The 25202-nt window shown below is 43.1% G+C and overlaps 1 protein-coding gene across 7 annotated transcripts in view; it reads left to right on the top strand.

Moving 5' to 3' along the window:
- MAPK8 (mitogen-activated protein kinase 8) overlaps positions 1-25202 on the top strand; it is a 78518-nt gene that overhangs the window by 15133 nt on the left and 38183 nt on the right. For 2 of the 7 annotated variants that reach the window (XM_075934654.1, XM_075934652.1), the window contains exon 2: positions 4267-4350. The exons of the other annotated variants lie outside the window; for them this stretch is intronic. The gene's annotated coding sequence lies outside the window, so the exon portion shown is untranslated. The remainder of the gene's footprint in view (positions 1-4266; positions 4351-25202) is intronic. 7 annotated transcript variants of the gene reach the window in all.

Consider the following 25202-nt stretch of genomic DNA (forward strand, 5'->3'; position numbering starts at 1 on the left):
TGGCCTCTGTCAGAAGACTTTTCATCTTTGCTTTGTGCTGGTTTCTTAGCACTTAGGCAGCTGGTTTGAACGTGTCTTTTTTTTAATTCTGAAAATTGAGCATATGAACTAGATTTTCATAAATTTTCTGACCCAGTATGACCCATGTCAATACATGGCCATTCTTATGACTGTTCTGAAAAAATGACCTCTTCCAAGCCCTCAATAGTTTCCCAAACAAAGAGCCAAACAGTGTTAGTTAGGTGCTTCAAGAAGGCTTTAACATTGAGTATGGACACACTAAATTATATCGTGATTAACTACGCAAAAGTAGTAAACTGTAAAGAAGATTTTTAGTTGATAAACTAGGCAAATATAACTTAGATAGGGCCACGATAAGGTGGGTGCATAATTGGCTGGATAACCGTAGTCAGAGAGTTGTTGTTAACGGTTCTAAATCCTGCTGGAAAGGGATAACAAGTGGAGTTCCTCAAGGGTCTGTTTTGGGACCCGTACTATTCAATATCTTCATCAATGATGTAGATATTGGGATAGAGAGTACTCTTATTAAGTTTGCAGATGATACCAAACTGGGTGGGGTTGCAACTTCTTTGGAGGATAGGGACATAATTCAAAATGACCTTAGCAAGTTAGAGAAATGGTCAGAGGTAAACAGGATGAGGTTTAATAAGGAGAAATGCAGAGTGCTCCACTTAGGAAGGAACAATCAGTTCCATACATACAAGATGGGAAGCGACTGTCTAGGAAGGAGCATGGCGGAAAGGGATCTAGGGGTCATAGTGGACCACAAGTTGAATATGAGTCAACAGTGTGATGCTGTTGCAAAAAAAGCAAATATGATTCTAGGTTGTATCAACAGGTGTGTTGTAAGCAAAACTCGTGAAGTCATTCTGCCGCTCTATTCTGCACTAGTTAGGCCTCAGCTGGAGTACTGTGTCCAGTTCTGGGCGCCACATTTCAAGAAAGATGTGGAGAAATTGGAAAGGGTACAGAGAAGAGCGACAAGAATGATTAAAGGTTTAGAGAACATGACCTATGAAGCCAGGCTTCATGAACTGGGCTTGTTTAGTTTGGAAAAAAGAAGATTAAGGGGGGACATGATAGCGGTTTTCAAATATCTAAAAGGGTGTCACAAGGAGGAAGGTGAAAATTTGTTCCTCTTGGTTTCTGAGGACAGGACAAGGAGTAATGGGCTTAAAGTGCAGCAGGGGAGGTTTAGATTGGACATTAGGAAAAAATTCCTAACTGTCAGGGTGGTCAAATATTGGAATAAATTGCCAAGGGAGGTGGTGGAATCTCCCTCTCTGGAGATATTTAAGAACAGGTTAGATAGACATCTGTCAGGGATGGTGTAGACGGAGCTTGATCCTGCCTTGAGGGCGGGGGGCTGGACTCGATGACCTCTCGAGGTCCCTTCCAGTCCTATTATTCTATGATTCTATGATTCTAGTTTTATGTGACAGCAGTATTTTACCCTATCTGCAAAATTCAGAAGCCATACAAGCAGAAAGGTCCATCTAGCCCAGTTGTTCAATAAAACATTTATTTTTCTAAGTCTGAAGCTGTAGCACTTTCTCTTAAATGACGCTTGTCCTAGAAAAGTGACATTTGTGAAATGGTTTTAATTTCTTAATTCAGGCCACAGTTTGAGGATTTGCAAAAATACTCAGATTTAGGAAAGACATACTTGGTAACATTTGAAAAATGGTAAGCTGTTGATTGTATTATGTTTTGTAAACTACATACCTTTTCCATATCATCCTGTCGACACAAGGATTTTTAAATCATCTTGAAACCAAATGAATATCTTTCTTTTCCATCTTAATTGTTTCAGTAGTTGTTAAAGAACCAATTAGACAAGTTTCTTAAGGATACAGAATATCTTAAATACTTCAGATACTTTTTATTTAAGAGTAGACCATTTCAGCATAAAACCCTGCCATAAAAGGTTTCAGCATCTTTAGTGGTAAGTTCTAAAGAATGAGAAACTAGCTGTGAAAACTTTGTCTACATTAGAGAATTTACTGTGCAAACCAACATGTCGTCCCCATAGCACAACTGTAACAAACCTAGTTCTAAAGTGAATCATGACTTGCTACTGTTTTTATCAAACATACAGGACCAACAGTAAATGTTCATTGCTCATCTCTGCCTCTTTCAAAAAGTATACAGGCAGTCCCCGAGTTACGCGGATCTGACTTATGTTGGATCCGCACTTACGAACGGGGCTTTCTCGCCCCGGAGCTCGCAGGCAGCGGGACCGCCCAGAGCACAGCGGTCCCGCCACCTCGACTTCCGGGGCGAGAAAAGCTGCTCCGGGTGCCCCTGGTCTGCTGGGGACCGTCTCCAGCAGACCAGGGACACTGGGAGCAAAGCCGGAGAGGTGGAGGGGTCCCGCGCCTCTGAGGCTTTGCCAGAGCAAAGCCGGAGAGGCGCGGCACCCCGCCGCCGCTGCGGCTTTGCTCCCCGTGTCCCTGGTCTGCTGGGGGGGGGGGCGCAGCTAGTGTGCCCCCCCTCCCAGCAGACCAGGCTTTTGTTGTGGACCCTGGGGTAGAGCAGCTGGGGTGCTGCCGGGTTGGTCCTGCAGGGACCTACCTGGCAGCCCAGCTGTTCTGTCCCAGGCTCGAGATTCAGCTGCTGTTGAAACTGATAAGTGGCTGATTCCAGGAAGCTGGGGGCAGAGCAATTCTGCCTCCAGCTTCCTGAAGTCAGCCCCTGGTCAGTTTCAGCAGCAGCAGCTGAATCTGGAGCCAGTTCCGACTTACATACAAATTCAACTTAAGAACAAACCTATAGTCCCTATCTTGTACGTAACCCGGGGACTGCCTGTATTCTCTTTAGTAAAACTAAGTTCACAGAATGGCCATGTAAACTCACCATTCCAAATATGGACAGTATATTCCAACTATTGACTTTGGTGACTGATCTTGAAAGAAAATTATACTCCCCTGACAAAATAAACATTACATTGAAAATGAAAAGGCTGTTTCAAGGCTGAATGAAATGTCAATAGAACAGCTCCAAGCCTTGGATTTTTAATAATAGCAAAGTATAGGAAACCTACATCATAGCACTTGAAACACTTGTGACAGTGGGGGTTTGCCTTGGAATTCATGTGCTGGCTGCTTTCACCCCTTCCTCTCTCCTGATCTAAGGCTACTCTGTATCCCTCTTCCTCTAGCAAACATGGAATTTATACATTTCCTGGAGCTGGTAGGAGGGGCATGTGTGTACTTCTTGCCATCTCTGTTTTCATTGTGAGGAAGTATATGTTAGAAATAGATAGGATGGTCCATGAGTGCTAATTTAAAAAAAAATATTGCTCCTCTCCTGTTACCTTCAGGATAAGAGTTTTAGTTCATTTTGAATCAGAGAGATCTTTGAAAACTAGGCTACACGAACAAGCAGGTTGTCCCAGGATATATCAGGATAGAGGCTTCCAATCCAGAAGAATGTTTGTTTCTCGGGTCTTTGAGTTCTTTTTATCCCCCAAGAAATTTTATTTTTGGACAGTATCATAAATTGGACTCTTTTCTGATTATCTCCCTTTTTTTATTTTTTGTTTTTGATTGTGCTGGTGCTATTTGCTCTTGGGGAGGAGGTTGGTGGCTCTATAGGTCCATAATAGGGATGTTAAATTTAGATTAATGGGCTAATTGAATAGTTGATGCAATTTACATTGACTATTGGATTAGTCGATAAGGGCACCTCTGTCTTTGAAGGTCTGTTGCTACACTTCAAAGGCGAAAATGCTGTGGGGAGCATGGGGCCAAGCAGGGGACTCAAGCAGTCTGCCACTGGCCCTGTGCTCCCCATGGTATTTCAAAGAGGCAGCACTGCATGGAGCCCAGGATCAACTGGGTACCTGAGCTGCACGTGGTGTTTCAAAGCGGCAGACCCCAGGCTCCCTAGCTGGCCTGGGCTTCACACTGCATTTCAAAGCAGCAGTGCCACATGGAGCTCAGGGTCTGCCCCCAGCTTCCATGTGGCACTGTCGCTTTGAAGCATCCTTTCTCTCTCCCTCCCCCGCACCGCTGCCTCTTTCTTGGAGACAGCAAGGGGAGGAGGAAGCGACTAGTTGGCTAGTGTGTTGACTATCTGATAAGCATTTGCTTATCAGATAGTCGACTAGTTGTTCACATCCCTAGTCCATAATGCATTGTGGTTAAGGTTTGTGGAAGCAGAGTAGATGGGGGCAGGAGACCTTGGGAGGATATTTCTGTTTCAGTTTCTCTCTCTCTCTCTGTATGCATGAATTTGGCCCAGGTCGCTTCCCACAGTTCCCATTGGCTGGGAATGGTGGATTGCTGCCAACAGGAGATGAGAGCTGCCGTACCTGTGGATGTTCAGGTAAATAAAGCATCTGGTGGCCTGCCAGGGGCTAACCTCTGTTGCATGAATTGCCCACCCTTGTTGCATGGAGTTTTAATTTGTACCGACTTTGATAGTGCTTTTTATGTAACTTGTGGTTGTAAAACTAAGCAGATATCTGTGAGTTATTGTTACCCCCAGAAGACCTCTGCATACTCCCAGAGGTACAAGTACACGTGGTTGGAGAACCACTGAGTTGGAGGATGCTGATGTTAACCCTGACATCTGGGCTGTTTATAAGAGCAGTATTGTAGACAGGTAGCAATTCAATTTAAAGCTCCTGCTTACATGCAGAAACATTCCTATAATAATACCTCTCCCCCAGCAGCCCACCTTGGGAGACATTCTCTCCCTAGAGTCTGTCTTCACATGTGTATGCAGAGGATATGGGAGTGGAGAGGCAGGTGTAGAATTCAAGGAGCTGAGAGGCGCTGCAGGTTACCAGCAGCTGCTACTAAAAAGCTGTCTGGGAAGCAAATATGTAACCTGCCTTCCCTGGTATTAGTTGTCCTTTTAAGTCATGCCTATTAACCTGTTCTCTTCTGGTAGCTGCAGCTGTCCTTGCAGACTCCTTCAATGGAGCCAGTGAGTGGCTGCAGCTGTGGGAGGAAGAAACAGGTGGAATGGCTCAAGACAGAGGATGGGCAGCACAGTGGTTGTGCTTTCTGGGCTTCTGTAATTTTCAGTGATTTAAGGGCTACTCGAATGATTTATATACTGTCTTTTAGATATTTTGTAATTTTAAAAAATTAATGGAAACATTTTCTCCTTCCTTCTTAAATAGTGATGCCCATAAGCATAATGCCAATTTAAACATGTTTAGACTTGGATTTATAATTCACTAAGGGTGCATCTATATAGCAGAGCTTAACTCAAAATAAGCTACCCAAATTGAACTACGTCAATTACGTAGCTTATTTCAAAATTGGGAGCACTACTCAACACTTACTTTGAAATAGAACATTCTTTTACTGACTTCCCTTGCTCCTTGTACAATGTGGGTTACAGGAGTTGGAGTAAGAAGTCCTCCATCTCAACATCATTTTGAAATAAGGGCGCATTTTGTTGTTTTGAAATAACGCTGCTGTGTAAACATACTCTAAATGGCTCTAGAGTAGGGATGTAGTAGTGTAGTTGATTAACTGATAAGCAAAAGCTTATAGGTTAATGCTATAGACTGCACGCATTTCCCTCCCTCCACCCTTGCCAGTAAATTTTTTAGCAGGCTGGCCAGTAGTTCTGGCTTGTACCGGGTCCAGAACCTACCCCTGCTGTGGCTCTGCATTTAAAGTATATTAGGGGCCAGGTGGGCAGGCAATATGGCTCGCGCCGTGTCCAGGAACTCACACCCTCTTGCCTGGACTGGGGCTGCTGCCTTCCTGCTCTGCTACCTCTGTATCAGAGGCATCAGCACTGGGCAATAGGCAGCTGGCTCACAAGAGGAGCTGGCTTTTAAACTGGTTCTCTTGTGGACCAGCTCTTGCCTGGCACCCTGCACTGCTGCATTTGATACACTGGCTGCTGGCCCCACCCCTGGGGGACTATAGAATAGTCGACTATCCGATAAAAATTCATGAGGTTACTCGACTATTCTATTAACCAATATTTAACATTCCTACTCTAGAGGACATTGATATTAAGGTGAGAAGGGTTTATATTAAGGAAATACACTAATACTAAAAGTAGGGCCAAAAATTAAAATATGTTCTTTTCAGATATATTTGTGTTGCTAAAAGAAAATCCTCCTCTTTCCTATCTTTCAACCTCTTTGATTTAGCTTCTAGAATGGCTGAAAATATCAGGCTGACCCCTCTTCTGTCCCAAAGCACTACTCTGAGCTACTTGGAGAAGTAACCTTCATTAATAATGAGAGCCTTTTTGTCCTATGGTTTTTATCTTGAGAAGCAGATACCCAATGCACTAGCCCTTGCAAATTTTGAGTTCGTGCTTTCTTGTACTTCAGTTCCAAGTCTGGGCATGATTCCCTGCCTCATCTCTAATTGTAAAACTAAATCTGGAAGTTTATTCTTCATACAGTGGGTTTCCTTGTCAGATGGACTTGGCATAAAGAAATCTGGTTTACAATGGGTACATCCAAATCTAATTCTGGGAGAGCCTTTAATTCCCTTATGCCTCTAGGTATGGATGTGTAGTGCAGCTTGTTTATCTATTTAGAGATCTCACAAAAAGTTTAAGGCTTGCATACTGCTCAGATCGCTACATCTGAATTCCCAAATGAGCCATTTACAAATGAGTCCTCTACTTCATCCCTTCTAACAGCCTCTGAATCCCCTATAATCTCTCCATGGAGATTTCTCTGAGTTTCCAAAGATCTCTTCCTTGCTCTTCCTCTTTTTGGAACCTTCCCCTTAATCTTTCAGCTGCTTTTGATACTGTTCACCCATCCCTCTCCTTGATATCTATGAGATGTATTAACAGGAATGCTGTAAGACACAAGAAGTAATTCTTCCACTCTACGATGATTAGGACTCAACTGGAGTATTGTGTTCTGTCCTGGGTAGGAATGTTAAGCAGGCAATTTGCTAACCGTGTAGTCGATAGAATTTATATCTACTGCATGGTTAGCCCATAAGGGAAGACAGCTGAAGTGTTCAGTCCCAGCTCATGCTGTGTCCAGGACCGACCTCCGCGGCGGCTCTACATTTAAAATGTAGTAAGAGCCAGCATCCCAGCTCAGTTTCAGCTTGCGCCCAGTCCAGGACCTACCGCCTCTGTGGCTCTGCATTTAAATGCATATAGTTGATAGCAAAAGCTTATCGGTTAGTGCCAATTGACTATTACATCCCTAGTTCTGGGCACCATATTTCACGACAGATGTGAAGAAATTGGAGATGTTTCAGACAAGAACAACGAAAATTATTAAAGGTCTAGAAAATATTACCTATGGGGGAAGACTGAAAGAATTGGGTTTGTTTAGTTTGGAAAAGAAGATTGAGCCAGGATATAACAGCTTTGAAATACCTAAAAGGGGGTTAGGAGGAGGAGGGAGGAAAAATTGTTCTCCTTGACCTCTGATGATAGGACAAGAAGCAATGAGCTTAAATTGCAGTAAGGGAGGTTTAGTTTGGACATTAGGGAAAAAACTCTCTAGCTGTCAGGGTGGTTAAACACTAGAATAAATTACCTAACATGCTCTTAAATGTCTCCAGTGATAGATATTCCATAGCCTCCCCAGGCAAACATCTGTCAGGGATGATCTAGATGGTGTTTGGTCCTGCAGGGAAGGCCAGGGATGTGTTAAATATTGGTGAATTGAATAGTCGAGTAACCTCATGAATTCTTATTGGTTAGTTGACTATTCTATAGTCCCCTTGCGGACTGGCTGCCTGTTGCCCAGTGCTGATGCCTCTAATAAAGAGACAGCAGCACGGGGTGACAGCAACCCCTGTCTAGGGGATGTCTGAGCTCCCAGACCCGGCACAAGCTGAAAATGAACTTGGCTGCCTGTCCTTGTGGCTCCTAATACACTTCAAATGTAGAGCCACAGCGGGGGTAGGTCCCGAACCTGGCGCGAGCATGGAGGGCTGCTCTCAGTAAGGGTGATGCTTAGCAGTTAACCATTCACATCCCTACCTTCCTGAATTGATTACATTAGTATGGCAGAGTATCTTACTTGAATTAGGCAAAAGCGTGGTAGCCAAAGAACAAAAGAGGGAAATGTAAGAGTGTGTGTGTGTGGTGGGTTGTGTGTTTTTTTGCAAACACCTGAGCACATGAATAAACTTATTCAGGGATGTTCTAATGGCTACAAATGTATGGCCACCATTCCATTTGTATTTTGAAAGAATGTAGTCTGTAAGGTCTTATTGCACAGCTGTGCCCAGATTGATATAAACTTCAGTGGTGGAACCCTGCTGATGCTAGTGGAACACTCTGGGGTTAGCGTTCTGGCTTGTACACACATTTGCCAGATAGTGATAGAAATGTAGCCGTGTTAGTCTCTGAAAATGTAGTAGTTTTCAAATAGCTTTATCCAGGGCATGTCCAATCCTAGCAAAAATTAATGCTGCATAGCCTACCCAAGTATTTTGGATTTCTTGACTTGGACTTGTGGTCGCTTGGCATACAAGTGATATAGATTGCAAATATAATAGGTCTATTTACTTATCTATTTACTTATCATTTTGAGTTTGTATGGTTCTCACAACACAGGATATTAATGAATACTTGGAACTTGTTTTTTATGAGGGTAGATGGAAAATTGTGTCAGGTTTCTCAGCATAACTTTACATTTTACATAGTTTTTTTCTACTTATGGTTGGGAAACAGGTGAAAAAAATCCACTTTAGCCATTTAGGGGCATAAAATGAGGAGAGAGATTTAAAAAATTAGCTGTCACCAAAAATGAAGTAAATAAAAGATATTTTTATTATGCACTTTGACTACACTAATGTGCAAAATAATGCTCAAAGTGGTAATCAAAAGGTCATCCCGAAGTCAAACATATTACAGTAATTGAGTCATTTAGATGGTAATGGTGTTGAAAATCATGGAAAGGTATGTATTAGACAAGAAAAGATCACGTATATCTCTTTGCTAATTCTCAAAAGGTCTTGCAGGCTTTATGTATTTTGTGGTGTTCGATCATTCAGAGCAGAGCAACGCTGTTCCACAAGGAAGTATGCTTATTTCCTTCAAGCCTCACCACAAGACCATAAACTGAGAAATTGAGTTACTAACTGTATGAGTTTATAAACTTAAGTGGTTACAACCTTTATGGAAATTAGTGGATCAGTATTAATGGGCTTCATGATCTCTTCCATCCAAGAAAGTAACCTGTGCAGAGCATACTGAGACAGCTTTGTTAAAGCTTTAAAGCTTTGTAAGCAATGACACTTCCTGAACAGCTGAGGCAATTCACAGGTATGAAACAGCCCACATTGTGTTCTTATATTAGGTTACATTTTGCCACCACATTTTCAAGTTGTTTTTCACTAAAGCTGCATATTTGTTTTCTGTGCAAAGCCTGTCAAGTGTTCTAGAATTATTACGTTTGAGTGCAGAAAGCTGTCTCATTCAACAGCTTTCAAAGTCTTATCTTTGAATTTTCTCTTAGGAAATTGTATGCATAGGGAAAAACTATATAGCAGCCTCAAATTACAAAGAAGGAAAAAATACCTTAAATTGACTTCATTTTTGCTTGAGGGCGTGTACTCCTGCCTATTCCTCCATTTCCGATGCACCCTATTTGTCCAGCTAATCTAGGGGAAAGACAAGTCCCAGTAAAGTCCAAATGTGATCCTTACTCTGTGTGTCCCATCACCCTGCCTTCTGTGCTTCCAACATCTAAACTTCAGCATAGTTCTAAAAGGGCGGGCACAAAGATGGACTAATGTTGACTGCCAGACAGTCAGCAAGTATGTTTAAATATGTTGCTTTCCCTTATTCCAACTGCACTTCAAGCTTTCTCTTACCATAATCGTGAGTTCTGATAATATTCTAAACAAGTCTTATGTTATTTACCAAATGGGCTGCAATTCTAATAAAAATCTGTAACTTTGCAAATACCCAATATAGATCAGAATCTTCATTGGAGTACTTATCAATTCTTTGTGGTACAGGAGAGGTACTCCAACATATGCTCAATAAACTGAATTTGCTGGTCGTACTGCATGAAATTGGCCCAGAGGTCAGTCTGTGTGACTGTGGGATTTTGTGATGTGTCTGTCTATTAGTGATAGTAGGTAAATAGAGAAGTCATAGAATCATAGAATCATAGAATAATAGGACTGGAAGGGACCTCAAGAGGCCATCGAGTCCAGCCCCCCGCCCTCAAGGCAGGACCAAGCTCCACCTACACCATCCCTGACAGATGTCTATCTAACCTGTTCTTAAATATCTCCAGAGAGGGAGATTCCACCACCTCCCTTGGCAATTTATTCCAATATTTGACCACCCTGACAGTTAGGAATTTTTTCCTAATGTCCAATCTAAACCTCCCCTGCAGCACTTTAAGCCCATTACTCCTTGTCCTGTCCTCAGAAACCAAGAGGAACAAATTTTCTCCTTCCTCCTTGTGTAATGGAGATGTAATGGAGATGTAAGTTAAACAGACTGAGAGGGAGGCACTTTCACTGTCGATTGATGCACAATCGAGACCTCATTAAACTTATGTCAGCACTAACAGAAGCTAAGGCAATCATCCAGAAGTTGTTCAATTCATAACCATCTGATCTGTGAAGACCTACTTTAAATGCTATGCAAAGTAAAAGGGAAATAAAACCCACAACAAACCAAGAGGCTTTTTCATTTAGAAATGAGCTTCATACACCTCAGAGATCCTTGTAGTCATAAAGGTACGGAGCAACCTTATTACAGTGTTCTCCGAATTAAGACTGACTTCTTATCTCAAATCCCTGATTTGTGTTACAAATGAGATGCAGTAGAACTTGGATCATTGTGGAATACAATGCTTCAGTTCTAAGAGTAGTGTGAAAAGTGAAAACGTTAATAAAATCAATATTACTTTCACATACCTATGCAAATTACAAGATTGTGTTTTAAGAAGCAGAATATTTCATTTTCCAGTTTTTTCCCTTTGAGCATTTGAAGCACTCATTTGACTAAACATCAGAGAAATGGACTGAGTTTATAATACACTATTTAGCAGATGTCCAAAAGTCTTTAAAAGTGACAGCTGAAAATTAGGCAAGCATTCAAGGCACCCTCATCATGTATGCAAATCAACTACATATAAACTGAATTTGTATTTCATCAAGAACTAAAATGGCAAAATTATTAATGCAAGGGATTTTAAATACAACTGAATGGTATCTGCTCAATTTCTTTTTCCAGTGGTCTGCCGCCATATATTTATAATCCTATCCGCATTGTGCTACATTTTAGATCAGTTGATAATATCGTCAGAGGTCAATTTTCTATACTGGTGCTACTCAACACGTAGCCTGTGGGTCGCATGCGGCCCGTGGCCTGTGTGTTTGCGGCCCGCTGTGCAGTTGGAATTACGTGGGGCTCAACACACAACTGAGGGTTGGCAACCACTCTACTAGATGACAAAAAGTGGTGTCAGAACTGCATCTTTGGTACTCATTAACACTGGAATGGTGTTAATGTGGAATCTCCATTAATTAGGTGCTAAAGTTACCATAATGCTATACAGTTTGTCAGCAGTAGTGGCTGCTGGCCAGTCAGAATTAGTTGGGAAAATGATGCATTGATATCTTAATTGCTTATTTAAAAACTGTGAATACAAATTTAAAAAATGGCCTTTTCAATTATGCCTCTTCATCTGTCCTGATCTCTCCTCACTTTCTCCCCTCCCCAAAGTTCTGTTTTAAAAGGATGATTATTTTCTGCCCTTCCGAATTTTCTTAACTTCCCTGGAAATGAGTTTTCCAGCACAAATACTCTTGCTACTGTCATTCATTGGTATTGTGGTAGCTCCCAGGGGCTCCAATTACAGACTAGGAGTCCCACTGTGGTGGACTCTATTCAAACACACTATAAAGAGATAGTCTTTGCCCTAAAGTCCATGTGCTCTGCCACCTACCTAGTTTTTGTTCTCTGAATGCACCTCTACACACTTATCCATCTTCTGAGACTGGATTAGAGAATATGGGAACCAAATGCCCACTAAACCTCAGTTCTTTTTCAAGATGCCCTACAGTCCTTCTAGTTGCTTATCTTGTGTCTCATAGAATCATAGAATAATAGGACTGGAAGGGACCTCGAGAGGTCATCGAGTCCAGCCCCCCGCCCTCAAGGCAGGATCAAGCTCCGTCTACACCATCCCACGCTCGGGCTACCTGAGCGTGAGGTTATTTTCCTACAACTAGCTCTAGTAGTATCCAACCACATGAATAAAATTAATTGCTACTAAGAATACTGAGGATGAGGCCTCACTAGCTGGAGTATTGTCTGACCAAGCAGAGCATCAGAGGAATGCATGACGCCCATTTGATGGTATCTAGTAAAGGTATGAATGCTAGACCAAGGAGCAGCTTTTCATGTGTTGCATTTGTTTCCCTGCCCTTGAAATTGCCACTTTCTTAGCCGAATGTTTTCATGTCCCTAGTGGGAACGTTGTTTTGCCTCCTTTTTAAATAGCTCTAGAATATGTGCTTTTAGCTAGTTTGCAGTTTCAAGCCTTTGAGTCCTGCATGTCACTAGTGTCTCTAGTGTGGAAAGAGAGCAGAGGGGGTTATAAAATCCTTTGTCCTGTTGGAAATTGTGAGCTCCCTTCTCTCAGGGCTTACGTTGTTTCTTTTTCATTACGTGTGTGAAATGCAGAAAGCTATTACAGGCAGTCCCCGACTTACGTCGGATCCGCACTTACGAACGGGGCTTTTCTCGCCCCGGAGCTCACGGGCGGCGGATTGCCACCCGTGTCCTCCGGGGCGAGAAAAGCTTCTCCCGGTCTCCCTGGTCTGCTGGGGGGGTCCAGCAAAGTCGCTGGACCCCCCCAGCAGACCAGGGACACCCGAGCAAAGCTGCCCAGGTGGGGGGAGTCCCGCAGCCTGGGCGGCTTTGCTCCTGTCCCCCTGGTCTGCTGGGGGGGGGTCCAGCAAAGCCGCTGGACCCCCCCAGCAGACCAGGGACACCCGAGCAAAGCCGCCGCTTGGGCAGCTTTGCTCCCGGGCAACTCTGCCTGGGGCTTCCTGTAGTCAGCCACTGGTCAGTTTTAGCAGCGGCTGACTTGGGGACGCCTGGGGCAGAGCAGCTGGGGTGCTGCTGGGTTGCTCCAGTAGCGCGGCTCCTCGGCTCTACTGGACCAACCCAGCAGCACCCCAGCTGCTCTGCCCCAGGCGTCCTGATTCAGCCGCTGCTGAAACTGACTAGCAGCGGCTGAATCAGGACAGCTGGGGCAGAGCAGCTGGGGTGCTGCCGGGTTGGTCCGGAGTGGCGCTGCGGGACCAACCCGGCAGCCCCCAGCTGCTCTACCCCAGGGGTAGGCAAGAAAAGCCTGGTTTGCTTGGGGGGGGGGGCACTAGCTGCACCTCCCCCCCCCAGCAGACCAGGGGGACAGGAGCAAAGCCGCGGAGCACACCCACAGCGGGACAGTTGGATGTAAAAGTTGTTCTGAGTTAGTGCCTCACAATCTTTTAATATTTTATCATTTGATATTTTTGCCCATGAAAGTTTATGATGCTATATATTTTTGTTAGTTTCTAAGGTGCAACAGGACTACTCACTGTTTTTTATCTTTTAATGTGTGTGTTCTCAGTACCTGGGTAAGATGGGGAGGGTAACAATCTCCATTGTACAAAGAAGCTAAATGACTTACCCAAGGTCACATCTCATAGAACCCTAGAGCTGCAAGAGCCCTCAGGAGTCATCAAGTCCAGCCTCCTGCCCAAGGCAGGACCAATCCCAACGAAATCAACCCAGCCAGGGCTTTGTCAAGCTGAGACTACAGGAAATCTGTAGCAGAGCAGGGGGTATGATCCAGGTCTCCCAAGTTCTAATTCAGGGGTAGGTAACATCAGCCTCAGGGGCTGGATACGGCCCTCAGCTTGCCTGGATCTGGTGCCTGAGGCTCAGCCTCTCCCCCCAGCATTGAGGACCGTGCACTGGCACTCCAGCTCTCCTACTGTGTCTTCTGGTACTTAGGATCATAGGGAGGCATAGTTGTCAATAACTCTTAGAGAAAGAAACAGCAAGCAAATGGTCTGGTAGTACTTTCTAGACTAACAAAACATGTAGATGGTATCGTGCGCTTTCATGGGCACAGCCCACTTCTAACTCCGGTCATCTGAAGAAGTGGGCTGTGCCCATGAAAGCGCATGATACCATCGACATGTTTTGTTAGTCTATGAAGTGCTACCAGACCATTTGCTTGCTGTTTTTTTTTTCTGGAACAGACTAACTCGGCTACCCCTTGAGGCTATTAGAGAAGGGTTTGGTGAATATTTCTGTTGAGTATTTGGAAAGAAGCAGGATGATTATATTTCTATTCACAGTGATAATGAAATGCTTTATAGTTTGACAGTAAGTAGAGATGGTATTAAATGGCAATTATTTAAAATAAAACACTATCTGATCTGCAGGGGGTGATGACTTGCAATCAAGACTCTTAAAATAATTGGCCGAGGAGCTCTGAGCCATTTATGTTAATTTTTAACAGCTCTTAGAACACTGAGAAGTTTCCAGAAAATGTGAACAAAAATTATATTCACATTTGCCCTTTTAAAATATTAACATTCTGGTAACTGTAGGCCATTTAGATTGATGTTAATAATGAAAAGGCTGACAGTACTGTCAGTAAAGAATGAAAGGATGACAGTATAACTGTTGCCTGTCAAAATAGTTTTATGGCCGATAGGTCTTGTCAAACTTGATACTTTTTCACGAGATTACAAATTTGGTTGGCATAATACTTCACCTTCTGAAAGGTGTTTGATTTAACATGCCTGAGCAAGATCGAGGAGATGGTGGATTGGGAAGCTGCTGAAGAGATGACGTATCAGCCATTAGTTAACAGGATTCACATTTACTGGTGTTTCTGAACTTCAGACTGGTCATATTACAGCAGTGGCCCAAGTAGTTTGTTTACCATTTTATTTAGCTGTGCGGTTGTAACCTTTTGTTTAGGTTGTGGACCTTGTCATTGTTATCCATGTCTTTGTTACCTCAACATTAGACTTTTGCAATATCCTTTACATGAGACGTACCTAAAATCATTTAGAGACTGCAAATGATACAGAACATAGCAGCCCACTTATTGACAAAGGTATCTTTCCGGGAGCACATAATCCCAGTGCGTTGAGATCTGCTCTTGCTTCCCATCAGTCTCTGGGTAGAATTGAAAATGTTTATGAAGTCTCAGAGAATCCTAAATGGCCTGGGGCTGATCTTTATGACAAAGTTTCCTCTAATTTTTTCATCTGTGCAGAATAAATTTCACGTGCACTGAAACATTCAGATGTGCACCACCAGTATAAACACATGCTGCTGGTTGTGGGGACGCATTTGAATCTCTCCTGAGTGGCTGCCCAAGTGCTCAGCTTTACAGGCGGGGGAGCATGTAAAGCTTCCTCCCGCCCTGCCAGAAGCCACTTTCTCCTGGCAGGGCGGAGGAAATTTCATTCGCTTCCTAATTGGCTGGGGGTGGGGGGAGTGGCAGGGCCTCTGGGGGCCGAATCAGCCCACACCGAATCATTCCCACTTTGAAGTAGGAATAAGAGCCTCCGGAAAAGGGCGCTTTTTCCGGAGGATCGGGGCCAGTCTAGACGCTCTTTTCCGGCTTTTTTAAAAGCTGGAAAAAAGCGTCGGACATTTTTATTTAAATGCCGCGGGGGATATTTAAATCCCCCGCGGATTTCCCTACGACGACTCATGAAATTTACATGCCCCTTCCGGAAAAGGGGCCAGTGTAGATGTAGCCCAAATCAAAAAACATAGCAAGAGACCTAAAACAGTGTCACCGTGGCTTAACCGCCATGTAAAAGAAGCAGTGAGGGACAAAAAGGTATCTTTTAAGAATTGGAAGTCCAGTCCTAGTGAGATAAATAGAAAGGAACATAAACATTGTCAAATCAAGCGTAAAAATGTAATAAGAAAAGCAAAAAAGATTTTGAGGAACAGCTAGCCAAAAACTCAAAAAGAAATAACAAAATGTTTTTAAGTACATTAGAAGCAGGAAGCCTGCTAAAAAACCTGTGGGTCCCCTAGATGATCGAGCTATAAAAGGAGCAATCAAGGACGATAAAGCCATTGCGGAGAAACTAAATGATTTATTTGCTTCAGTCTTCACGGCTGAGGACGTTGGGGAGATTCCCAAATCTGCACCATCCTTAGTGGGTGATGAATCTGAGGAACTGTCCCGGATTGAAGTGTCATTAGAGGAGGTTTTGGAACAAATAGAAAAACTTAATGTTAACAAATCTCCGGGACCGGATGGCATTCATCCAAGGGTTCTAAAAGAACTCAAATGGGAAATTGCTGAGCTATTATCTGTGGTTTGTAACCTATCGTTTAAATCAGCTTTCGTACCTAATGACTGGAAGGTAGCCAACATGACACCAATATTTAAAAAGGGCTCTAGAGGCGATCCTGGCAACTACAGACTGGTAAGTCTAACTTCAGTACCGGGCAAATTAGTCGAAACAATAGTAAAGAATAAAATTGTGAAGCATGTAGAAGAACATAATTTGTTGGACAAAAGTCAGCATGGTTTCTGTAAAGGGAAATCCTGTCTTACTAATCTATTAGAGTTCTTTGAAGGGGTTAACAAGTATGCGGATAAGGGGGATCCAGTAGATATAGTATACTTGGATTTTCAGAAAGCCTTTGACAAGGTCCCTCACCAAAGGCTCTTGTGTAAATTACATGGCCATGGGATAAGAGGGAAGGTCCTTTCTTGGATTGAGAACTGGTTAAAAGACAGGAAACAAAGGGTAGGAATAAATGGTAAATTTTCAGATTGGAGAGGGGTAACTAGTGGTGTCCCCCAAGGGTCAGTCCTGGGACCAATCCTTTTCAACTTATTCATAAATGATCTGGAGAAAGGGGTAAGCAGTGAGGTAGTAAAGTTTGCGGATGATACCAAACTGTTTAGGATAGTCAAGACAGAAGCAGACTGTGAGGGACTCCAAGAAGATCTCACCAAACTCAGTGATTGGGCAGCAAAATGGCAAATGAAATTTAATGTGGATAAGTGTAAAGTAATGCACATTGGGAAAAATAACCCCAACTATACGTACAGTATGATGGGGGCTAATTTGGCTACGACAAATCAGGAAAGGCATCTTGGAGTTATCGTGGACAGTTCTCTGAAAACTTCAAGGCAGTGTGCAGCAGCGGTCAAAAAGGCAAATAGGATGCTAGGAATTATTAGGAAAGGGATAGAAAATAAGACCCAGAATGTCTTACTGCCCCTGTATAAAACTATGGTACGCCCTCATCTTGAATACTGTGAACAGATGTGGTCTCCTCACCTCAAAAAAGATATTTTAGCCTTGGAAAGGGTTCAGAAAAGGGCAACTAAAATGATTAGGGGTTTGGAATGGGTCCCATATGAGGAGAGGTTAAAGCGACTGGGACTTTTCAGTTTAGAAAAGAGGAGACTGAGGGGGGATATGATAGAGGTATATAAAATCATGAGGGGTGTGGAGAGGGCCGATAAAGAAAAGTTCTTCTATTTAGGGAACTAATAAATAACTAGAGGACACCAAATGAAATTAATGGGGAGCAGGTTTAAAACTAATAAAAGAAAGTTCTTCTTCACACAGCGTGTAGTCAACCTGTGGAACTCCTTGCCAGAGGAGACTGTGAAGGCTAGGACTATAATAGAGTTTAAAGAGAAGCTAGATAATTTCATGGAGGGTAGGTCTATTAAAGGCTATTAGCCAGGGGATAAAATGGTGTCCTTGGCCTCTGTTTGTCAGAGGCTGGAGAGAGATGGCAGGAGACAAATCGCTTGATCATTGTCTTCGGTCCACCCTCTCTGGGGCACCTGGTGCTGGCCACTGTCGGTAGACAGGATACTGGGCTAGAAGGACCTTTGGTCTGACCCAGTACGGCCGTTCTTATGTTCTTATGTTCTAGTGAGTTTAGAATTTATTACTGAAATCAAGATGCCTCTTCATAGCATGACGCTACAGATGGGACTTGAGCGGTCCTGAACCACAGAGTTTGCTGTTCCAGAGAAGGTCAGGGCACTTCTGGCTGTGAGCCCTGGCCAGTGGGGTCTGCTCCTGGCCCAGTTGAGGCTGTGCTATTGACCACCGGCAGTCTTGCTGCCTCCAGCCCTTCTGAACCTGGCCAGCCGGGGCTTTCTGGTCCAGCAATATCCATGGTCCTCCCAGATGTTGCCGGACCAGAGCGTCCCAGATTTGAGGTTCAACCTCTACAAAATTTCACCATTTTTCTTCACAGATCAGTATTAAAATATAATGTAAAACTTATTCTTGCTGATATAATAAACATTTTAACTGTCTAAGGCATAGTTTTTTCTTTAAGCAGTGCCATTAACTACAGATGCATCCTGCATGTACATGCGTGAAACAAATTTATTTGCTGTGTTGAAGTTTTTGTTACAGTGGAAAAAAATTACAATATTAGTACTCTGTAGGCTAAATAGATAAGTTGTTTTTTTTAGCTGAAGAGGAAGAGATATGAAATTAGAAATTAATAGATAACATTATTTTTTTGTGGGGGGGGAGGAAACAGTTACAAATAATAAAACAACATGTTTGTAACCTTGGAGAACTGTCTAAATGTGTCTAAAATACCGTGAGCTCAGGGATAATGACTCTTAGTCAAAGTGCAGGATAACAAATGGTGTTTTGTAGGTATCCTAGCTTATAAGAGGTCTACTCCCAGTTTGAATTGATAAAAGAGAAATGCAAAAAAAATTTTCATCAAGATTTAACTAGGTCTGCCAGATGATTTAACCAAAAATACCAGAACCCCGTTTCTCTCCCTCCCTCCCTCCAAAAAAAAAAAAAAAAAAACACCGGGGAAAAAATTCTGTTGAGGAATTGTTGGAGCTGTGGGAGAGGATTGAGGAGACCAAAGTTGTTGGGGGAAAAAATAAAAACATTTTAGGTGTCCGGTATTTTCTGAATTTTTTTACCGGCCAGGAGGCGAAAATACCGGACTGCCCAGGTCAGTATCAGACACCTGACAACCCTAGATTTAACCTAGGAAACAGCAAGTTTGCTGTGCTATTTTTAACTGTGGAAAGAGTTCATTATTGGGAGGGAGGTGGGGGTGAAGTGCATATTCATATGCCTTGCTGCAATACAGACAGGGACTTCCTAGCTCTTTCTCATGGAAGGCATACTGGTTTGAATAGAACATTTACTTCCTGCTTGCAGTGTTGGTTTTGGGTAACCCTAATGCTTCCAAAATAAGAGTCCACAAACTTTCATAGTGGAGAGTGTCTCTTGTGGACACAACCCCTCCTATTTGCCAGTGCATGGACCCACCTCCCTTCCTGCATGGATTGCATAACATTCCTGTGTATGTTACATTAATCACTGAGAAAAGTAGTACTAGGGAAGTATTGTCTGATGCCACATAAAAGCTAGTACTAACAGCTGGCACCATGTGACCAATCAACTCATTGGGTGGACTGTGGTTGGGTTCAACTGTTCTAACAGTCAAATTATTATTTCCATTAAAAAAATCATGGTATAGTGCTAACTTGACTTTCAAGTTGTTTATAACAGTGTTTCTCAACCTTTTTTTTTATAAAGTACCCCTTTAAAAAAATTATAAGCACCCCCATTACCTACAGTTTTCACACACACAATTTTTTTTTCTACCATTGCAACACATTTGTTTAAACAACTTAATCGTAGCTGGGCAGGCGATGAAATTTTTGGGTGTAGAAAGTACAAAAATAATAAAGCATTGTAAAACTTAAAACAAAAATTTAGTTTTCTCCAAATTTCAGTTGTGTTGATGAACCCCCCAGATTTCTCTCGAGTACCCCTGGTTGAGAAACACTGGTTTATAGGACTATTCTGCCTTGAGAAGGTCTGACGTGTAGTACCTGTTATACGTGGGTTTCAAATCATTTCACCAACAACTAGTTTAGCTTTAACTCTGCAAGTTGGGACAGGAATTCATAGTATAAGGATCACTTCATCCCCAGATTAAATACAATTACCTCTGGCTATGTTCCACTGCAGAAGTGGCTATTATTATGTGGGTGGGAAGGAGGGTTTTCTTGGGCATTCACTCAAAATGTACCAGATTTAATTGTTGGAGCTGCTATGAATTGTTTTATGATCCTAATTTAGGGCTTGTCTGTATAAACAATTGGACTGTATCAGTCTTCCCTCCAGTAGCCTGCTGCCATGTAACTGTTCATTGCTGATGGTGCATTAACAATTTGTAAATGTGCTTTGAGCATGTCACATTTACTGTTGTCTGATTATTCATGTAAAGAAGCCCTTAACGGGGTACATATTTTTTTTTTATGGAGGCACTGATCTCTGTAGTTTAAGGTGAGTTGTATTTGAGTTTGGATTTCTGCTTTGTTTATGAAATACAACATATTCTTGCCATAATTATAGAACTTTTTTGAGAATGTACAAGTTACTCTGTGGAATAGTTTGTTAACTTCAACTCAAAATGGGCCCTTTAAGTTAGCTCTACTTTTATAGAGACAAGTTGAGACCAAAAATATAATAAGACTCATTCCGTATAATTAAGGCTCACTAAAAATTCATGCATAGGAATCCTATTGAAAATATTGGGTTGTAATTAAGCTAAGTTGTTACTTACGTCATGTGTGTTATATTAGTGCCTAATGACCATTCAAGAATGGGCCCTTACTGACGTGTGCACTGTACAGACATAGACTAGTAGTGCTTCCAGCCCCTATGAGCTTACAATGTAAAGACCTGTATTGCTAATTGACATCATTGAAGGGTAGAGACATCTTTAAACCTTTACTTTAAACCTTAACATCTTTGAGTCTCTTTTAAAGTTAGCCTTTTGTAATTTTACTGAAAGCAAGTGTTATAGATGTGGACATTCAGTGTCCATGTAATGTTATTTTACCCATACGTTATTGATGCATGCACTCAACTTAATTTCATCTGGAAATATAAAAGTGGGGTGGGGAATTATTCAACCATCCATAGCCTCCTGCCGCAAAAGTGAATACCAGCTAATCTTATTGGAATAGATGCACAGTTGGCAGCATGTCTTAAAGATTTTCAAGGGAAAATTCCCAAATACAATGGGATGTTCCTGGCCATTAGTTTACAAATATTAACTTAATTTTTAAAAGGGAATGCAATAGTTGCCCCCTTAACTGGGGAGGTTAGCAAACGCTGATTTTTTTGAACGTGTAACCACTGAATTTTTCAGCGGTTAAACATTTACACGCAGGGGGACAGGCAGATGCTGGTGCTCAGACTTTTAAGCCGCATACCAGTTCCCATGGAGCCACCTGCTCCCTCTTTGCTGCCTCCCACAGAGGCAGCAGCATGGGGTGGGCAGGCGGGAGCTGGTGCTCTCAGGGGAAGTTGGCTCAAAAGGTGTCTCCTCATGAGCACCAGCTCCCACAGAGCTGCCTGCTCCTGTTCTGCTGCCTCTGACAGAGAGGTAGCAGTGCAGGGGATGAGGACAGCAGACAGGAGCTGGCTGCTGTGGGAGGCAGGGGACACTGGCTCCTGCCTTCCTTTGCTGCTTATCTTTTTTAGGATCAACCACAGTTTGAGCGTACAGAAAAAACAAAACCATTGACAGATTGTTGCCTTGAGAACCGAGCCATTAAGTCCAGTAAGTACCACTAATGGTTCTCACTAGAAATCAGATTAATAAGCACGTTTACACTTCGTATTTCAAACTTCACATACAAGAATGATACATGCAAACCAATGGAATATACATATTTGGGGATGATAGGCTCTTCAATGATAGGTTACTTGCTCTGGCATGGAGCAGCCTCCTATCCCTGGACACCCCTCGCCGCTCCCCCAACAACAGGGGCTGCTGCTTTGGAGAAGCCTCTATCTGTGGCAGGCCCAGGCTCGCTGCATAGAGAGGCTGATCCTTGGGATTCTTGAGCAGCCCCTGTCCATGGGAAGATCGCCTCCACGGACCAGGGCTGCTGCAGCAGAGCAGCCCCTGTCTGTGTCGAGCCTGGGCCTGCCGTGGACAGAGGCTGCTCCGCAGCAACTTCCCCTGCTCCCCATCCTCCAAAAGAGGCAGCGGAGCTGGTGGGGGAAGGGGGATGGAGCCGGAGCTGGAGGAAGATTGCTTTTAAGCCGGCTGCCTCCAGCACTGGCTCCTGCCTCTCCCTCTTCTCTCCTCCCCCCCCCCCCCCCCCCCCGCCTACTGAATACTGTGTACAGATGTGGTCTCCTCACCTCAAAAAAGATATTTTGGCCTTGGAAAGGGTTCAGAAAAGGGCAATTAAAATGATTAGGGATTTGGAACGGGTCCCATATGAAGAGAGGTTAAAGCGACTGGGACTTTTCAGTTTGGAAAAGAGGAGACTGAGGGGGGATATGATAGAGGTCTATAAAATCATGAGTGGTGTGGAGAGGGCCGATAAAGAAAAGTTATTTGTTAGTTCCCATAATAGAAGAACTAGAGGACACCAAATGAAGTTAATGGGGAGCAGGTTTAAAACTAATAAAAGAAAGTTCATCTTCACACAGCGTGTAGTCAACCTGTGGAACTCCTTGCCAGAGGAGGCTGTGAAGGCTAGGACTATAACAGAGTTTAAAGAGAAGCTAGATAATTTCATGGAGGATAGGTCCATAAAAGGCTATTAGCCAGGGGATAGAAATGGTGTCCCTGGCCTCTGTTTGTCAGAGGCTGGGGAGGGATGGCAGGAGACAAATCGCTTGATCATTGTCTTCGATCCACCCTGTCTGGGGCACTTGGTGCTGGCCACTGTCGGCAGACAGGCTACTGTGCTAGATGGACCTTTGGTCTGACCCAGTACGGCCGTTCTAAAAAAAAACAAAAAAAGTTCATGGAGCTGGCTTGCGCGGAGAGCCAGCTTAAAAGCCAGCTGTTGCCTGCCTCCCTCACCCTCCTCCCTGCTGCCTCTTTCTCAGAGGCAGCAGTGTGGGAGTAGGTGTGGGGCACCAGCTCCTACCTCCTCCACTTCTCCGGATTGTGTAGTTGATAGGATTAACTGATAAACCCAGGCTTTTCAGTGAATCATGTAAGCAACTACATATTGACATCCCTAGCTAATTCTTCCTTCCGCTACTAGCTACCACTTCTTGGGGAGAACTTTTTCTGTTTATATAGGAAGTGCCTATGCCACAGTAGCATAGCTGCAGCAGTGCAGCTGAAACATCAGTAGAATAGTGTAGGGATGTAAGCAACTAGTCAAGTAATTACTCGACTGAGTCACTTCCCTCCCTTGCTGCCTCTGTACCAGAGGCAGCAAGAGCAGGGAACAGGAGCCAGTGCTGGGGGAAGCCATCTTAAAAGCCGGTTCCCTCCAGCACTGTCTCCGCAGGGGGTCAGAGGAGGCAGAGGTGCAGTGGAGGACCCGGCATAAGCCGGGACTGAGCAATATCGGCTCGCACTGAGTCCCAGATGCTGCACCTCTTCTTTTTAAATGGAAGAGCTGCCAGGCTCGTACTATATTTTAAAAGCAGAGGCGCAGCATCTGGGACCTGGCAGGAGCCAGGACTCAGCTGTCCCAGCTTGTGCTTGGTCCAAGACCGCTGCAGCTCTGCCTTTAAATGTAGCTTTAAAAAGCAGAGCCACAGCAAGCCCCCTTATCAACTAATTGAGTAGTCAATGACAATTCCGTCAGCTACTCAGTTTACTAACCGCTATTTAACGTCCCTAGAATAGAGATGCCTGAAAATGAATCTGGGAGAGATTTAATTGAAATAGTGACCCAGTTGTCTCCAATTAGCTTTTGAGATCCACTGAGACCACAGTAAAAGGTGTCATGGCTGCAGATAGCAGCAAACAACACATTTCATTGTTTTGATCTTCTTTTTTGGAGATGGTGTCAAAAGCTGTGAATCATTTGGGGGTGGGAGGGAGTGCCTGGTGATCTTACTTTTGGCCTATAAAATAATTAAAATTGCTATGAGCACTCATGTTTAATGACCCTTAGATGTATAAGAGTGTTTCCTAAACTTGATGCAGGGTTTAACAGTAGTTAATTTTTTTCTATCAGATATTAATTTTTTACTGGAAATGCTGACAACATTTATATTTACGTTATTTTATATTTCAAAAATGGTTTGAGATGACCATATTCAATCTCACTTGCACAAGGAAGATGCTCTAATCTTCGTAATATAGTCTGTGTGGGGTGTTGTCCTGCAGTATTAGATTAATGCAGTTCTTCAGATTAGTTAGTCTTTAAAATGTAACATTCCTGATGGAATTTGAACATATGTTGAAGAAAGAGAAAGGCAAAATGTTTTCAGAAATTAATCAGTTTTTGCTTCCTGGATGCTTTGTCTATGGCACCTTTTTATCACCTGTATTGAACCCAACTTGTCTGAAGTCGGCAGGAAAAGCTCAGCAGTTGCCATGTAGGTAGAGCAAGATGTGTTTGTTGGGTCCCTCCCCATCATAACCAGTGACAACACTCTGCAGACTCCCTGCTGCTGATGGCAAATATGTTAGCTTTCTTATTAATATGACAAAATTAATTTCACATTTTTTCTTTCTTCCCATATGTGCTTCTATAAATATCACTTGAAAATGGAACAGAATCTTAAACTTTAAAGAGGCAAGTTTATCTGATATTAGAGATGTAAAAATATAAAAAAAAATTAACCACGTAACTGATCAAAATTCTATCAGTTACACGGTTAACCAGGGGCTGTAACAGCGTCCTCCCCCATGGTACACCCTCCATGGAGGACAGCTCTGGCCAGACTGGGCACCAGTTACCTGGTTACCCATAGCCATCACCTGGTAATGGTGATGCTTACTGGTTGCCCATTTACATCCCTACTTGATATATAGTTGAACTGCATTAGCTAACAAATGAAGAAAACTAGCTGTAGAATTTAAAGAAGAATTTAAAGTCTGCCTGTTTATCGACTGACTACCTGTTTGACTGTTATCAAATAGTGTCAGATATCCCAGCAAGAATGTTCTAATGTAGGAAAGACACACTAGGCTGAAGAGGTTGTGGCCTAACTTGTTGACAGCATTAAGATGCCTAATTAAATGTCTTGATTGCTCACTGTATACCATGCTAATACCACCTGTTGGGGAAAAGATGACCTAATTAAAAGTGGAGCACACAACATTTGTTCTGTTTCATATATTCCAAGCCCAGAAGAAACCATTATGATCATATAGTCTGACTTCTTGTATAACATGAGCCAGAGGCCCTCAACCTTTCCAGACCCCTCTACCTCTTCAGGAGTCTGATCTCTCTTGCT

This window comes from Pelodiscus sinensis, chromosome 8, assembly GCF_049634645.1.
Source record: "Pelodiscus sinensis isolate JC-2024 chromosome 8, ASM4963464v1, whole genome shotgun sequence".
Taxonomy (NCBI): domain Eukaryota; kingdom Metazoa; phylum Chordata; order Testudines; family Trionychidae; genus Pelodiscus; species Pelodiscus sinensis.